Source organism: Lepisosteus oculatus, chromosome 28 (assembly GCF_040954835.1).
Source record: "Lepisosteus oculatus isolate fLepOcu1 chromosome 28, fLepOcu1.hap2, whole genome shotgun sequence".
In the NCBI taxonomy this organism is placed as follows: Eukaryota; Metazoa; Chordata; class Actinopteri; order Semionotiformes; family Lepisosteidae; genus Lepisosteus; species Lepisosteus oculatus.
This window is the reverse complement of record NC_090723.1, coordinates 6498593-6516386: the sequence shown is the minus strand read 5'-3', so window position 1 is coordinate 6516386 and position 17794 is coordinate 6498593. Positions and strand designations below refer to the sequence as shown.

The 17794-nt window shown below is 51.3% G+C and overlaps 1 protein-coding gene across 4 annotated transcripts in view; it reads right to left on the bottom strand.

The window, feature by feature from the left end:
• raraa (retinoic acid receptor, alpha a) overlaps positions 1 to 17794 on the bottom strand; it is a 157418-nt gene that overhangs the window by 67486 nt on the left and 72138 nt on the right. The window lies entirely within an intron of this gene.

Genomic DNA, 17794 nt, shown 5'->3' with positions numbered 1-17794 from the left:
GCACCCTGACAGTACCTGGGGAAACTGTGGGTCGTTTTCAGATTAATTGTCCATGCATCTGTGAACTTTCAGAAACAGGCCTGACAGATACGACGTGCTTGAAACAACACGTTACAAGCCCTTCGACAATCTCCCCATCTCTGCGGCTCCTGCCGCTGTCGGTTCATTTTTTAAAGCTTCTGCGATACAGCGTCTACCTCAGGCAGGCCAAAAACAACAAGTGATAAGCACAGCCACTGTGCGTCAGGCCCGTGACATCCCCAGTGCAACGGCCTGCTGCCGCCTCTTTCAATCAATTAATAATAATAATAATGTTTCTTTATTAGCCCTATACAATTTCTTGCATTAGGAATTCATCTTCTCGCATACCCCAGCTTTTCTCCATGGAGACACAGACACAGACAGGGAGAGAAGCTTGGGGTCAGAGCGCAGGGTCAGCCATTGTACGGCGCCCCTGGAGCAGTTAGGGTGAAGGGCCTTGCTCAGGGGCCCAACGGAGTAGGACTCCTCTGCCGGCCGCAGGATTTGAACCGGCAACCTTCCAGCCACAGGCGCAGATCCCGAGCCACAGAGCCACCGCTCCGCCCAGAACTAGAGTGCAACACACACATCCATAAGACTGAGTGCGCACCTGGGGTGAGGGACGGCGCCTCGGCGTGCTAAACCCAACAGGTTCCATCACTGGCACATGTCCATCACGTTTTTTGCCCCGTTGCTCTCAGAAGCCCCAAGCTCCGGCTCCGTCAGCCTTCATTCCATAGTTCCGCTAAAGAGTGGCTGAGGCTGGAGAGTGGAGCGTCCCGCGAGACTCCACCAGCACGTCCGAGTGCGTTTGAAGTGACAACGTTGCTCCCGTGCGCCTCTCTCACTTACCCTCCTGGGGCCGTCAGCGAGGTGAGAGAAGAGGGCGCGAGGCCCGAGGCACAGGGCCCGAGGCACAGGGCGTGGGCACACAGGATTTTTTTATATCTTTTACACAGCACGCTCTAGGCTGCAAAGGAACAGGTAAAGGTTTATTCCATGCTGACAAAAGAAGAAAAGAGACAACATTTTGGATGGTGTCCTGTGGTGCCACCCCCTCCCCACCTGAAGAAGGCTCCACAGGCGAAACGTTGCGTCTTTTCCTCTGTTTTCAGCATGGAATAAACCTTTACTTGCGCTCTTCTTTACCCTGCTTTTACAGAGCTTCACCACACTTTACTCTGCTTTAACCACAGTTTACCCTAATAAGCTTTCAAAAGGGCACTCAACATAGTGCCCAGAGCCTCTTACTACAAGCAACGCGTGTTAAAACTCGCACCTACAGACCCTCTGTTAAACTGTGCTTGTTTTTAGATGCGTCTTCTTGCTTAACGACTTGTGGAGTGTTGACTTAACTAAAATCAGGGGTGTGAATACTTACTCCTAAAACTCCAGGGTCATGGACCCTGAACTTGAAGTACGGACATATAGTTTGCAAACAAATGTATAATCAGGTAATTGTGATCATTTTGCATCACAGACGAGCGTGGCACCATGAGTGTTTACCCTGCAAACATCCACCCCTGCCAATTAACACCAAACCGCCAACTTCCCACGGCAGCGTAACCTGGAAAAAGACACATGGAAAAAGAAACACCAGGCGGAACCAGCGGCATTCCAACCGATGCCCACGCCCCAGCGCAGAGCTCCGGAGACCTCATGACGCCCAGGTGTCTTTGACTGCCTCTGGCAGCCAGCGGGAGCCTGCGCTGGGGCAGACGCTGTTAGGGGTTTGCGCTGCAAAAGAGCGCGGGGTGACTGCGCTTGCCCCAAGCTGGGGGAACTCGCACCTCAGCCATCGCTGGAGAGGGTCCAGGAGCGGTGGCTCTGTTGTTAAGGATCTGCGCCTGTGGCTGGGAGGCTGCCAGTTCAAATCCTGTTGCCGGCAGAGGAATCCTACCCCCTTGGGCCCCTGAGCAAGGCCCTTCACCCCAACTGCTCCAGGGGCGCCGTATAAATGGCTGACCCTGTGCTGTGACCCCAAGCTTCTCTCCCTGTCTGTGTGTCTCATGGAGAGCAAGCTGGGGTATACGAAAAGAAATTCCTAATGCAAGAAATCGTATAGGGCTAATACAGTGATCTTATCTTATGTGGCCGCCGTCCATAAGACAGGAAGTGACGAAAACTCACTCTCTGACTCCCGCGGTTACAAAACGCAGCCCTGCGCCTGACGGCTCGCTCGGGGCCAGGAGCTCTCCTGGCAGCTGAGTGCTGGGAATCGGGGGCGATAACACACAGCGCAAAGCTAAACTGTGAACACTGGAGACGCTCTGCCTGGAGAAGCTAGCGCAGGGCGACAGCGCAGGGCGAGTCAGGAGCGGAGAAGGGTGAAGAGGAAGACAAATGGTTCAAAGTGGTTAAAAAAAGAGTCTAGGTTTTGTCTGGCCTCCCTACCCCCAATACCACAAACCTCGTTTCCTTTTTTCTTCCCTCCCTCTTTCTCCCGCCTGTCCCCCCCCCACACCCCACCCCCACCAGCTCTGCTCACATTACCCTCTGCTGAGTGATAAACATTGTCTGTCGGCCATAAATTTAATCCCCCGCCTGACAGCCAGCCCAATAAAACAGTTCATTTTCTCACAGCTCTGCGCCTTTTGTCCGGGGGCCCAGAGGAAGTGAGATCACACCCTAGGAGGAAGACAGGCGACACTGTCAACAACCGGCACCACCCTCGCCCCGCTCCGGTCTCGCTAATTGAATGGTCGACCGCGATTGACTGATTTCTTTATTAATTTAATTAAAATGGCTGAGAGGGAACTGTCAGCACAGACCGTAATAACCATCACACGTGAGGAGAAACCAGAGATGCTACAAGCTGCGCAGTACGTTCAAAAGCATCTACAGCACCGACCTGTTTCCTAAGAAACCCTTTGATAGTTTAGACGGCACTCAAAGTCTGGCAACTCCCCCTCCCCACACTACACACCCGCACACCACCGTCACCAGAACCGGCCTCCTCCGCACGAGTTCAATCAGCACTCTGTTCCGCTTAATAACACTGCAATTTCAAATATTGTCCATTTTCCCCACTCGGTCTTGGCTGACAAGGCTGGAATGTCATGCGAAGTGGCAGATGTCCAGGCGCCGAGCGTGGAAGGATCTCATTAGCAGGGCAGCGCGAAGACGGAGCGTCCAGATCGATAACTCTCTCGCTCGCTCGCCTGTTTCCGGCGAACTCGATTTCCAGCGGGCAGGAAAGAGGAGCCAGCAGCACGCCGAGGACTGGCGATCGCAGAGGGGAGGTTTTGGTTAACTTCTGACAGTGCCTGATGAGCCACATCTGGACACAGCTGTGTGGGGACCACCGGTCAACACAGCACCCCACTTTCCTGCCCAGACCTGGGGCTGGTTTTCATAGACAAGATGTTAACTGCCAACACCCCCACTCCCTCCCCTTACGCCGTACAGAAAGAGAAAGAGAGACAGTGGGGGCTGGGTGAGAGGAAGGGAGAAAAAAGGCGAGCGAGTAAGAGAGCACTACACGTCGCCCTCTGAAGAGAAACGCACCTGGTAGCAATTTTGGACTTTATGGCAAATCGGCCTCAGAAAAAAAAAAAAGAGATCGTCTCAGTTTGGGTCGTGGTGTCATTTTTCAATCAAATAAATCATTACCTCTCAGAAAATAAATTCTCCCCTTTAAGGGTCTACCCCCACCCACCCTACCAAGCGTTTGAAGTCAGGAGCCGAAAGCTTTGAGACGAGGAGACAAACTGCCCAGCAGGCTCCTGGGGGCTGTGGGGGGGAGCGGTTATTAATTCCAGCGCGTCTTGGCTTGGGGACTCAACCCCCCCCTTCCACCACTAAAAACAAAAGTCACCCGAAAGTGGGATACTCATTTTATTCACGGCCAGCCCACCCTCTCCAAAAGCCTTCCCAATCTGCAGACTGGGGCTGCGGATCCAGTTTCGGAATGCGTTACGTCACCAGGACGACCAGGCCCACTTTGTCCCTGCCAGTGTCGCCTCTGCTCAAGAAGACCGGCTCCTTCTGCACCAGGTACACGCACTATTGGATGTGTCGCCCGTCTTTTGGCCCTGCTAACGAAACTAAGCAGGAGAATGTGGCTCCTAGGACTCCGCCTTCACGCAAGGTCATCAACACACAGCACGCTGCGGTGGCACTCCTGGCTCAAAAAGAAGATGGGAAAGAAACGGGCAGCGGTAAACCCTAGGATGTACTTGAAAACGTGAAATCAAAGCAACACCATGCCCAGAGCCGACTGAAAACCTTCAGGAAGCGATACGTCATTGTTAACAGCAGCCCAGCGCGCTCCTTCCCTCCCTACACACTTGCTGTCCGGCTCTCCTTTCTTCCTGAGCATAGGTGTGAGCGTCAAGGTGACAAAACACGTTTTCCTTAATCGTTAAGACGATTACAGCTCATTTCAGTTTTATGTCCCTGCTACGCCTCTGCTTTAACATGCTCTTCTTCCAGCCACCCAATTCACAAGTGCAAGTGTCAGTACTACAAAGCACGGAGAAATTGAACAGAGCTAGTGTTCTCTGCCCGCATAACTACTGCTTACTTGAACGCGTTTCTGACCCGGTCAGTTGCGAAGTATTGTTCAGGATACGAGGCTTGCAGTACTGTGTACTGGCACACGAACATTAAACCACGCTACAGTGCAGACGACGCAGTTCAGGGGCCGGATTACTGTCAGCTGTCACAACTCTCCAATCACGGGCAGCCGTGCTGGCCGGCACAACCGGACCTGTCCTGCCCTCGGAACGAGAGAAACAAGCGCACGGCTCACTGCAGGTCTTTCTGTCCTGCCCGCACGTCCCACAGTTCAGCTTCGGCACACACGGCAGCAGCCAGAGGTGGCCTGGCATCACTTAGTGCTTTCATGACTGCACTGCACACCAGTCAAGTGCACCCTGGCACGATTCAGGTAGAGCACAGCGCTTATATCAGGAGCAGGAGGAGATACGAACCAACAAAACCCAGAAAAGCAGGCTGAAAAACAATCCCCCTGTCTCGCTCAGCTTTTAGAGAGGCTCAGTCGGTAACCCACCCCCCACACCTCACACTGGTGGAAAGATATTTGGGAGCTCCCAGGCCCAGCCCCCTGTGTTTTCAGCGGCAGCTGGTGATTTATAGGCCCTTTCAGTGGAAAGACTCCGGTTGCATTCCACACCATTGTACACGCAGGGCACAGCCTGGCACTCTGGACCGACTCCGAGCGCCCCCCCCAAAAGAAAGACTGTTTCCTTTCAGGCTTCTGAAAAGGCAAAGAAAAGGCCGGCAAGCTCTGACAAAAAGGGGGGCCTGCCATTAACCTCCTGAGTTATTTATCGCCGACTGTCAAGTGTGCACACTTCACTGCCATCACTGAGCCAGCCCTTCGGGAAGGCAAACAGGGTGGGGCAGGGAGGGGGCGGCGGCGGGGAGGGGCTTTTCTGGGCCAAAGACAAAGACAAAAGAGTCTGTTTTTACCTGCACTCACATTATTGCCGCTGGCTATGGTTTTAGAGCGAGGAAGGGTAAGATTCCACAGTGCAGGAGTTCTGCTGCTCAAGTCACGACCACCAGCTCATGGGTAACGATGAGCTCGCCCCTTTCTAGACTGGCAAAACTTTAATCAGGGGGCCCTGAGCTGGTTTTCTGTTGCTGGGCTGTAAGGAAGGGAATACAAAGTGGAAAAGGGTTTGTCTTGCTAGTGGGTCTGTACTGATGAAACATGTAATTCGGTGCAGGGAGGGAAAAAAACAACAACAAATTATTTTTTGATTTATTGAAGTTCAGTATGATAAGGAAACAGAGTGAAACGTGAAACAGCCAACTAATGGAGGCCTGGCCGTGTCTGCTTGTGTTTGGTACAATTATGAAGAAAATATATTTGTGAATCCCTGTGTGATTGCAGCTGATGTGTGTGTTATTTGTTATTATTATAATAATAATAATAATAATGTTTCTTTATTAGCCCTATACAATTTCTTGCATTAGGAATTTGTCTTTTTACATACCCCAGCTTTTCTCCATGGGGGTCAGAGCGCAGGGTCAGCCATTGTACGGTGCCCCTGGAGCAGTTAGGGTGAAGGGCCTTGCTCAGGGGTCTGCCGGCCGTGGGATTTGAACCGGCAACCTTCCAGTCACAGGCGCAGATCCTTAGCCACAGAGCCACCACTCCGCCCCGAGGTTAGTCTGCCTGTGCACTGATGTGTGTGTTTCAGCTCAGGAGAGGAGTGGCAGGTAGCTCAAGTGTTTACAGCAGCACGCTGCTCAGCACGGAGCGCGGCGGGTCAGGCTGATCTCGTCTGAGTGAGACGCGCTTTGACGGACGAGACTCCGAGGAGCGGTGCTGAGGCTCTGCAGAGAGGGAGAGGGCGAAGCAAATCACGAAACGTCTGCTCCCTGCCTCAGCAGGCACCACGACAGAGCTGCGCTTGATCATCTCGGACAGCAGCTGGCATCCTCCCGGAGAGCTGCAGGGTCCGGACCCAAGACCCGACTCTTTAGGTGCAAACACAGCAACACAAAATAAGGGATTTTCAGATCCCGCAATTGGCAGCTGAGGAGGATGTGAGGTTTTTTTTCCTGAGTCAACTGTGCCTCGGTCTCACAATAACGTTAATCCTCTCACACTGCAAACGTGCAGAATCATCATAAAAATACCTTTTCTTTAACTGTCCCTCAAACTGCAGCTCACGCTTTCTCTCATTTCACCCTCCAAGCACGCAGCCGGGAGAGTCGGAGTTTCGAAGCTGTGGCGTGCAACATCCCACTATCCCTTTTCTCTCTGCTGCTTTCCGGGTCCAGACGAAACAGTTCCAGATGTTAAAGCCATAGAACCAGACTCCTTCTCTCCTTTCTTTGAGCGTTTCAGATGCCGTTTTTTTCCCCCGCCCCCGTGCTAGGCCGCCCTCCTCCCTGTCCGAAGACAATTAGCTAATCGGCTCGGGGCTGGGGCTGGGGCTGGGGCTGTAGCCCCCCCCCTCCCCCTCATCAAATAAAAACACACACGCACACACCCTCTGTCACTGTCCTAATTAAAGCAATATTGCGGTAAATCAAACCAGCTGGCCTGCCAACGCTCACAGTGTATAAACGCAGTAATTATCAAATCAGTCTGAAACAACACGCAGTTACAGGGTAATGTAACACCCACTATAAGCGCTCCCCACAGACTGCTTCCATTACTGTGCCCTAATGGAGCTGAGTTTTTAACGCTCAGCCCTGGGGAAGGCAGACGGGGGGTGGGGGGGGTGTTTCATGCCTACTAGTCCTCCTGTCTTCCTTGCCTGCAATAGCGAGTTTGTGAGCCTCTCGTCTTCTCGAGAACTCCTGACTCATAACAGACTTCTTGACCTTCGCTACGTGGAAAACTCCAGGAAACGGCTTCAGAAGTTTCGCCTCCCAGCCAGCCCAGGGAACAGCGGCCGTGTCAGCTCCGGCTCCTCATGAAGCTCCCCTGCCCATCCTCCAGGACCCCCGTCCACCAGCTCTCCGGGCGGCAAAACGCTGTTTTGAAACAGCAGGATTTCCACAGCTTGGGCCAGCTGTTGAAGAACAGTTTCCAGAGGTAAACACAGCTCTCGCCACGCCGTCCCTGACACGCAGATTTCGAGAAAGGGTGGAGCGATCCTCTCCACTTTCCTCTCGCAGAGTGTACTGGGGCCTCTCGCAGACAGTATAGCGTGACGTGGGAACTGGGCTCTGGGCACCTCACGGCATGGGTTCTGGGAGTATTTTTCTGAACAGGAGAAAGCCTGCATTTGGCACTCTTTGGGAGATGGAGACCAATCTGGGCCTCTGGCAGTCCGGCCTGAATTGAGCCAGGTTCCTGCAATGGGACTCTGCATTCCCTCTCTCAGCTTTTCCTGACGATGCACAAGAGGAACGTTCAGCAGCTGGGATCCTGGAGTGCTGCTACTGATCCAGTCAAAGCCTAGCAGTTTAGGGGCTCCACTGCAGCAGTTAGGGCACGTTTTAGGGCTCCTAATGGGGGGGGCCCCTGTAGGAGACAGGAGGGAAGAGATCAAATGCTCCCTCCCTCTGTCTGGGAAGAAGCCAGGATTGGGATGCAAGAGACTCTGGCGGCGATGAAAGGGGCCCCTGCAGAAAAGGTTCCTCTCATACCAACGCGCCACGGGCCTCCCCGCCAACCACACACCCTCTCCCCCCCCCCCGCCAACCCTGAGGGCCCCCTCAGGTATGTGCCTCTGTCAGAGAGCAGCTCCGATCCCCTGCGGAGATAAGATTCCTCTGATAACAGACAGCATGATTAGTGGGCTTTAGACAAAATAAAGGAAACGCACTCCCTTTGGGGAGATTGGTCCCCTTGGGCAATTTAGATAGAGAGAGCCTGCTTCACACAGTAAACACAGCAACACAGAGCTACACATAAATCAAAGAGGGAAAAAAAGGAGTCCAGATACCAGCTGGGGCAATTCACTTCAGTAGCTGGAGTTTACAGCACCCTGTCCTAGAATCACACCCTTTTAACATATATATATATATCTCATGCGCCCTGTGTGTGAAATAATAACGACAACCGATTCCAGCCTGCTGCCAGTTCTGAATGATTCATTACAAAGCCAATCAGATTAGAGCGCCCAATTGCGATTAACAGTTAGCCATTCCTTTTATCAGCACTTTCTAAAAAACTTCAATGACTCAGCCTTCATATCAGCCCATCTGAAAGGTTAACAGAGCCCGGTCTACCGTCCTGTACTGCTTTAGCAGAGCAATGGATCACTCCCCCTGAGTTTCGGAGGCGTTGCCTAATTCTGATGTGATTTCCAGACGTCTGAATGAGCCTCCTCGCCCTGCACCCTTCCTAGGGTTCACTGCTAGGCTTGGCTTTTCGACCCGGGCCCGCAGAGCGCGTCGCCCACGTTTCTTCCAGCCGGGAAGCAACACCAGCAGGAGTGACGGCCCAGCTCTTCAGGCTGATCCCGATTAAAGAAAAAGATGCATTTCTGGGAGTTTCCTGTGGCGGGCAGTTGACCCCAGGCCTAGAGCGTGTGGTCCATCGCCGAGACGTGCACTCGCCCTGTCCAGCCCTGGCGTGCGCTGAAACCTGTTGAACCCCGCGTGTCACCATTTTCATCTTCGGCACGCTCTCGTCTTGCTCGTTTTTTCATTGTTCTTTTCCCATCACCTTTGCAAATGTCTCTGTCACAGCTCGCTTGCTGCGGGGGCTTCAATAAATTGAACCGAATGGAACTGCATGGAACTTCTGGCAGCAAACGAACAATCAATAGGCGCAAAATGCGTTTTTGACGGCATTTCGGGGGGGGGGGGCGCCTCGATGGCTGCCTGGCGAGCGAACCAGACACCTCCCCCACGCTCCTCGTGGATTGCTCGTGACTTGAACCCTTTAAAAAAAAAAAAAGAAACAACGCCTAGGTCCTAAATCTGTTGACCCCAAAATGTAAAAACCCCTGCGCTGCAGAGACAGCCCACATGCAGGTTCTGGTTCTTGCACTTCACAGTTGCTAGTCTGCCCTTCCAAGCTGAGGATGGGCAGACTTTATCAACACCTGCAGGGCTGGCTTCCTGGATCCAGGAAGTCACTTCTCCAGTCTGGAGCTCCTGGAGCGTCCGGGAATGCACTCCGAATTTTTAAGTGCCAACAATGCCACACTTCCTTTCAATTTTGCACTTCCACTGTGATTTGAGTGTGCTTCACCTTCTCTGCTTTCCTACAGATCTGCTCCCTCTGTTTCACTGTCTCCCTCAGACGGACACTAAAGTGGGTTGCTGTGTCCGGAGTCCCTTCCCAGGTGTCAGCGCCTGTGAGCCCCAGGGTGGGACGGGATGAATGGAGACCCACATAGTGTTGCTGCCGCAGACATGAGTTCAGCAGAGAGTTGGAAAAGAGTCTTCAGTCAAGCATGAACACCTCCAGCCTGCGCAGAGCAGTAACACATCGCTTTCAAGAGCCAAGCCCTCATGTTTTCACCACTCCGCCCTGTCTGCAGTGGACCCAGGCAACTGGGGGGGGTGGGAGGGGGGAGGTTCAAGTTAAGTCGGCACAGATGTGTGGCGCCCTTAATACAGAGGTCCACCAGGGCTGGGGGGACAGCTCAGGAAAATTATCATGTGACAGCTCCTTTTGAAAGACCATGGGCATGAAGATGGAACGCAGCAAAACCAGAGCGTGTCAGATGACACTGCTGCTCGATCTTGGCATTCAGAGTGAAGTCAGCTTCTTTTAAAGCCCCGAAGGACTTTAAAAAGAAAAAAACACATCTGAGAAAAAGCCACCCTGAAACACTACAGTCATAATGAGACACAACGCTGTCTAGGGATCTGCTGAGCTGTGGTTTGGAAAAACCCAACCTCCTGGCTGCCAGTCCATGGCAGCGAGTGCCCGTGCCAGCCCTGCCAAGCCCCGCGTTAGAAACAGGGTATTTAACAGCATCGGAGCCAAGCTGGTATTTCCACACTTTGCCCATTTTCTAGGGCTTCTATACCCTGGCAGAACACTGCAGCCGCCACTCCAGAGTCACATTCTCACTTGGCCCCGCAGTGCCAGTCCTCTGCGTCTGTACACTGCTTTAGGATGAGTGCCCAGGACAGGCCACACTCATTTACAGCTCACAGTCAACACATCGGGGGCCAGGGACCGCCCAGACCTGTTGAGGCTAACTCAAGTGCATTGGAAAAAACACAAATGCACGCACGAAACCTTCCCCTTCTGTCCGGAGGCCCAGAGACAGAGGCAACCTTGGCATTTCTGCAGCACTGTCAGTGCAGAGGGCTCGGAAAATACCCTCCCGGGCCCCCTTGTTCTCTGCTGTAGCGAGGGCAACAGAACAGCTACTGCAACAAGCACCAGGGTTCCTCGTCTTTGCCTTGCTTGTGTCTGGCCGTGCAGGTAAGAGCGACAGGCGTGCACACAGGACCTATTGTCACCGGTTTGCACACAAGGCTGCCGAGGTCCTGAAAGAGGAGTCTTTTCTCAGCCCTGCCAGCCGCCCGGCAATGGGTTAGCTGGCTAGACGGAGAGGAAGCGCGTATTTATTTAGGCGATTTCGACTCGAGCGGAGACGAAAAACCCTGACCGTTTCTTTTTCTGCCTGCAAACCACCTGCCCACCCACACTGTGCCGCAGAACCCCAGCCCCCCTCTTGTCTTGGCGAGGACCACCTGCGCTGAAGAAACCACCTGTCTGGACCGTCACAGGAAAACCCGAAACACGTACAGAAAATAAAACGATCTGTCGTGTTTGTAAAAAAAAAAAAAGCGGTGCAAATATACCTCTAAGTTTTCCGTTCCCCCAGAGACACTCGCAGCTGAAAATGACAGCTCTTTGCCCTCTTGAATTTTCTCAGTGCGCTCCAACGTACAGCTCTGGGTCTCTGTCACAGTCGAGATGTGGGTAAGCACACAGCACGTTCAGATCACCCGCCAGACTGAAACTTCCACCTCCTTGAGGGAGACAGATGAACAAAAGCTGAACTGAACTTTCTTCGAAAGCCTTTTGAGCTTGTGTTCGCTCAGCGATCAAAGACTGAAGCTGATTTTCGCTGAGCTTTCAGACGCTTTGCCTTGCACAAGTTAGTGCTCCTTTTCAGTTCCTTTCAAGAGCGGCGCTCATCTGCCGTACCCAGGGCAGACGCTGTTAAGTTACCGCTGTTTGAGTGCCTGCGCTGGGCGTGCAAGTGTTTGTGTGCCCCATCACTGATCACTGCTGTGAATGCAGAGATGCGTGCCACGTCTGATCTCCAGTCACCAAGCTGCTCAGGACTTTTTCTCACCTGCTTCATGCCCGTCTAAATCAAAACCCGACTCGTGCCCAAAATGCATGGTGTGCCAAAAGGCAGCAGTGACAGTGACTTCAGTGAACACCTATCAGGTTCCTGTCTGCCAGGCTGCTCCTATTACAATTCTCCAGCTGAGCTTTCTGCAAGACTCGGCTTTATCTGTTTGTCCCCTTTCCCCCTCCTCCAGCATCGAGCTGTCCTTCTGCACCACGAGGCTCAGGGACAAGGAAGCCAAGCGTGCGAACAGACACTAAACAAAGAAAAAAAGGCGGAATACTAAAACTCAGTATTGAAGTACAAGGGTGCAAAACACATTTGCAGCAGAGATGCAACAAATCAGAAAAAGGAGAGCAGTGTGCCCGTGCCTGAGTGCCCCTGTAAGTAAAGGCCTCAGTGCGTCCTGCCTTTTTCCAGAGCGTGCCTGTGTCTGTCTGACTGAGCGTTGCAGCTGCATGGGTGAGTGTATTTAAGCAGAGGCATTTACAGGTCAGAAAGTGGTTAGGTTCACAGCCCTCCAGTGTTTACAGAGAGAGCAGGAAATGTTTGTCCTGGGAAGGGAAGGAACCTGTCCAACCCTCCTGGTAAACAGCAGGAGACTCCTGACAGACACGCTCACCTCCGCCACGGCTCCAACAGACACTGGAGGCACACAGAGCAGGGGTCTGCCGTCACACCCTGGCCTGGCACCAGCCTGCAAACCTGCTCTGCAGAAAACTGACATTGCCACTGCGGACAGATCCAACGTCTGGACATGAAATAGAAGGATAACCTTCTCTTGAACCTTGAATAACCTCTGCAGGCAGGTAGCTGCTGTAAGATCAGACAGGGGTAGCAATGCATCAGGCGAAACTCAATATTCACGGCAAAGAACATCCCCCCCTTGCACTTGATCGTGCCTGTTTTGAAGTCTTACGTTTCACTTGCTTGTCTTTCTTAAAGAAGATCCGAGTCCTGCAGCTGTTTTTTCACAAGGCCACTCTCTCGCTGCTCTCTGTGCTCTGAGATCCTTGCTGCCCTGCCCAGGCTGGGTCCAGTCTCGGAGTTAGCTGCCTGTGCAATGGACTCTCGGAGTATTCCCCATATGCGTCCCGGCTCCTAGATCCAAGCCCCTCCAGGCTCGGAGGAGACGGGATATGCTTATCAAAAAGGGAAAGCGAGGGCACAGCCTGGGCGACCGAGCGGTGGGCAACAAGCTCTTGCCAAGACAGCTGCAGGGAAAAGCCTGAACAGGGCGTATGCATGCAACAGACAGGCACACAACTCACAAAAGCTGCTGTCAGCAGCAGCAGGCATGGGGTGTGTGAAGAATCCCGCAGCATTAAAGAGACACCACACTGTCAAAGCACAAAGAGCTTCACCCAAACAGGAGGGCACTTCTGCAACTGTCCAGGGAAGTTCTGAAAGTCCTATTTCAGTCACCTCGCTGGGCATTAAGACGGGAAGAGAATCCAAAGGACAGAACCGCGAGACGACATACACAAGGAGAGCTGGAAAAAAGTCTCCCACCATCCATTCCTGACACATTAGTCAGTTAGGCATACAGACGTGTTTTGAAAGCCTCTGCATATATCAAATGTCAGATTAACCCATTAATGCTTTATACTGCCACATGGAAAGCAACCAACAACAACACAAGAAACTCTGTCGATCTGCAAAACACGAGCAGCGGTGATGCACAGCAACAGCCTTCTGTATAAAACAATGCAACCGCAGGGCTATCAGATCTTTCCAAGACATCCCTCATGTACCCCCGACGTGACGCATCTTATCTTAAAGAAACAGAACTAAGAAACTTGGCACCTGAGAGGTAACAAAACTCCAGCAATGGGGAAGAGGACAAAATAAATGACTGGGTCTTTGTGCTTTGCCATAAAAATAGCACAGGTCTGTCAGCACGAATGTATTTACATCTGTGCTGAAACATCTCAGAGAACATCTCAAAGTGTGAGCTGCACACATTCACAGCTCGACCTGCTGCAGTTCTGCGGGCTGTGGTGGGGTGCAAATAAAAAAAAACGACGATCAGGATTTCAAAGACTGAAAATCTTAGCCATTTTGGGGGTACCAGGGGGTTTCATCAACAAAGGTGCTCTGGTCCAGATGCTGTTGGAGAAGCCCAGGGTCTGCCAGCAGAGTGGACTATGCAAGAGGCAGGGTTAGGAATACTTTGTTTGGTCGCGATACTCTCTCCTTGCTATACAGCATAGACGCCTCTTTCTGACTGGGATTCCTGCACATGCACAGGAATCCTCCGGCTCCGACAGCTTGCATTTCCAGAGGGAAGCCTGTGCAGGCCTCAGCCTTCCCCGTGGTGACACAGGGACTGAAGCCATAAGCCTGGAAACTGGGAAGATAACCTGCAGTTCCGGACAAGGGAGAGGAAGGGAGAGGCTGGGGCATTAAAAAGATTCCGAATTCCGAGCTTTTTTTTTCGTAGGACAAAGTCCAGTGTGCACTGACAGAACCTGCAGGGCTCCAAGCACATCGTTCGCACCATCAGCCACTCTGGAAAGCAAAAGCTCGATAACTCGATGTGTCTTTAGCACATTATCTGCTGGAGTCTTACTTGCGACACAATGAAGTTGAAAGTAAATGCGGTCTTTCTTTAAAAAAAAAAGTGAACTAAATACCACAGGAAAGACTTTAAAGTTGCAGGAATGAGCCATGAGCTGCGCTGGGCTTGTGAGTGCCAGTACCTGCAGTCTCATCTCCTCTTGGCACTGTGCCCTCCTCATCGCCAGCTGTGAACCGAGACAGCCAAGACACACACTTCAAGATGATCTGTCTTTACGGACAATAGGCTTTAGAACTGCAGTGACAGGAGCCATCCATTCTAGAAAACTGGTCCTATTGCTACTGCAGTAGCAGAGTCTTGGCACTCAACAGACCCCATCTTCCCCAGGACCGGCAGGCAGGGCGCAGGCGAGCAGTCTGCCTTCCTTGCCCCCGCCCGAGTGCACAGCTCTGCCAAAGGGAAAAGGCCATGGGAGTCACCTTGCCGGAGCTGGGCAGGCCCTAAGGTGCATTTCAAAGAGTCGTTCCCCTCCCCGGTGTGTGAGCCGCCCACTGCCAGGCTGCAGGAGTGTCCAGAGAACCTCTCAGCAGACCGGGGCCCAGTCAGTGCTTTCTGCACTCTTACTTCCCCACTGCACCTTCTGTGAAGGGAAGCTTTCTCTCCCATATCATGATTGCGAAACACCCTGTTTAATGAAGAACAAAGAGAAGGAAGGGATTTGAGCGTTTGCAGACGGAACGCTTAAAAACAAAATTAACAATGACTGGATTTTGTGTAATCTGTTCCAAACTATTCCCTCTGATGCATACTGGCATTAATGAAAGCTTCTGTATTGAGGACACTGCTGAAGGCTGTATGCAGTCCCCCTTATTTATCAACACAGCTGAGATGGTGCTTTCATGTTGAAAATTATCTAAACACAGGAAGATGAAAGCCAACTCCTACACAGCACTGGAGGAACAGTATCACGGAGGGCACACCAGGACAGCACAGCTGCCACATGGCAAGGGGGGGGTTTGGGCCGACCAAACAGACGACTGAGTTGCCACTCAGGGAAACGGACAATAAAAGCAGAAGCTCACACAAAAGAGAAGAACTCTTAAGCTTACAGGGTGGGGTCCCCTAAGCAGTGTTCTCTGTTAAAGCAGGTACTCTCATTGTGTACACACACCAGCAATAAATTCTGAAGGAGTTCGAGTTGAGGCCGTTTCGGACCGCAGTACAACATTATCAAGAACTTAGCCAACTATTGCTTGGTATCCTTACATAAGTCTGTCTTGTGTAAAACGATCCAGCAGAGTGGATTAGAATTCCACAGCTTGAAGAGGAGCTTGATTCCTAGTGTTAATAGCCACACTAGGCGTTTGTAGAGCTGCTCTATGACTTAGCAAAGCAGGCCAAAACAAAGCTGTATGGATCAGCAAGGAAATTCACAGAAAGGCTCCACGCTGGCGGAGCTTGGCCAACACTAAATCTGTGATCACTTCAGCTGGGATTTAGACAGGTCTGGCTTGTCTTGTTTAGAATTCTTTAAAACAATAGAAGACATTTAAAAGACATGAGAAAATGTTTTTGCTTTGCTTGATGGAAGCGTGCACAGATAAAATATTCACAACGTCCCAATTTGAGAAAGTGAAGCCGTCTCCTCGCTGTCTGGGAATCAAGGCTCGCTGGATGTGACCAGGCACACATCTGCGTGACAAACTGCAATTATTAGATCCCTGGGAGAAAGCGTATGTGGTCTAAGTTGTACCAACCCAGCCTGCAGTCATAAAGAGCAACAATCGAAACCTTGTTTTGTGAACCTCCAGCACAGAGTCGTGTCACACACGGGGTCACTGCACGCTTACGACAGCTGCGATTGCTTGCCCCGGTCTCGGGAGCACCTCGGGTGGTACTCCACGTTCAGGTGTGGCAATTCTGAAACCCACCTGCCCCACAAAACACCAGCTCACACTTCCTCCACAGTTCAGGGGCCTCACATCGGAAGGAAAAAAAAAAAACTAGAGCAGATCCCTTTTTTTAACTGCTCAGGAAAATGAATGTAAGTTTCATTTAGAGAACGTGTCCCTAAATTCTAGTCATTTCTCAGAGGAGCCTGTGTAACATTCAATTATTAATAATACTTGATCATCTAATTAGTAGAATGCCAGACCCCACTGTCCTGGTTTAGAAAGAGGACAAATAAGTAATACCCTCAGGAGGCAAACGAGGAGAAAATAGTGCTGGTTTCCATCGGAACCAGGAATGTTGCATTGCCAAAATTCAACATTTTTTACTGGAAAAAAAAAAACTTCTTACTTTGCAAAGCTTTGAAAGATAGTCCAAAGCACACCAGCTTTGCCTTAGCCATATAAAAGCCTTTTGATGGATTTCCGAATCGATTTTCTGTTGAGGTAAGGTGTTGTTTCTGAGACTTTGCATCAAGAGTTCCATTAGGCTTGGGTATATCAGAGTTCATACATCTCATCATTTTGTCATCAAATATTATTGATTTTTAACAAAATATCAGATTCACTAAAACATACTTTGTGCAACAAAAATGTTTTTTTCAGCCCGTATCACTGGAAAAACAATGTACACCACAAATAAGCCATGTTAATTCAAATTTCACAGGTTGCAGGCAAACACTCGATAACCAGGAGTATATTATTGAGATGCAACATATCGTGGCCCCAAAACCTCTGGACTGGAATCCATGCTCCAGAAAAACGAGACTTTTACTCGACCCCCTAGCAAATATCTGATCATACAAGACTGCTTCACTCATGGAGTGGGCTCTGCCAGTTACAGAGTATCAGCATTAACCAGGCTGCACAGTGACTGGATGAACTCCTCAATAGTCAGGTCTGTCCTGTCCTGGACGATTTGGCAGCGACATTTAAATCAGAGGATAAGCCAGTGAAGGAGTCTGCTGTCTCGCTGCACGCCACTGAAGAGCACGCAAGACTGGGATTTTGCCTTCTAACTGAAGCCTTTGTTATTTCATAATGGACCTAGATTCTCAGTGCATGCTGTTCTCATGCTGCTGAAGCTGTTTTAGCATCCTCATCGAGAAAGGAAGGCATTGTTGTACCTGATGAAGACAGCAGGCTTACTTAAATGAACTGACTACCAAAAAAAACAAGAGCTATAGTGTCAAGTGGCTTCTCTACTGCAAGCATTTTCACAACAGGCCTGGGTGAGCACAAATCTGCACAGCAATACTTCCTCTGAATGATTCATGTTATTAAGCCAATTTTCTTCATGCATTTCAAACAGGAGCTGGCGGGTGGAGAGGTGGTGGAGGGGAAAAGCTAGATTACGTGATAAAGTAGAAGGTCACGAGGCCAGATACTCGGAAAGAGAAACGTTCCAGACCAGGACCGGGCCGATCTCGACAGCCTCCCGGAGCTGCCCGAGATACACCGGGCTCATGGTCCCCTCCCGTCACCTGCGCCTGCAGCCTCCCACATAAACAAGCCCAATCCCAAGCAGCATCCTTCCACGCCTGTTGTCTCCTCTGCCCGCTGAAGGTTTTGCGGTTTGCTCTTGTTCCAAAGCC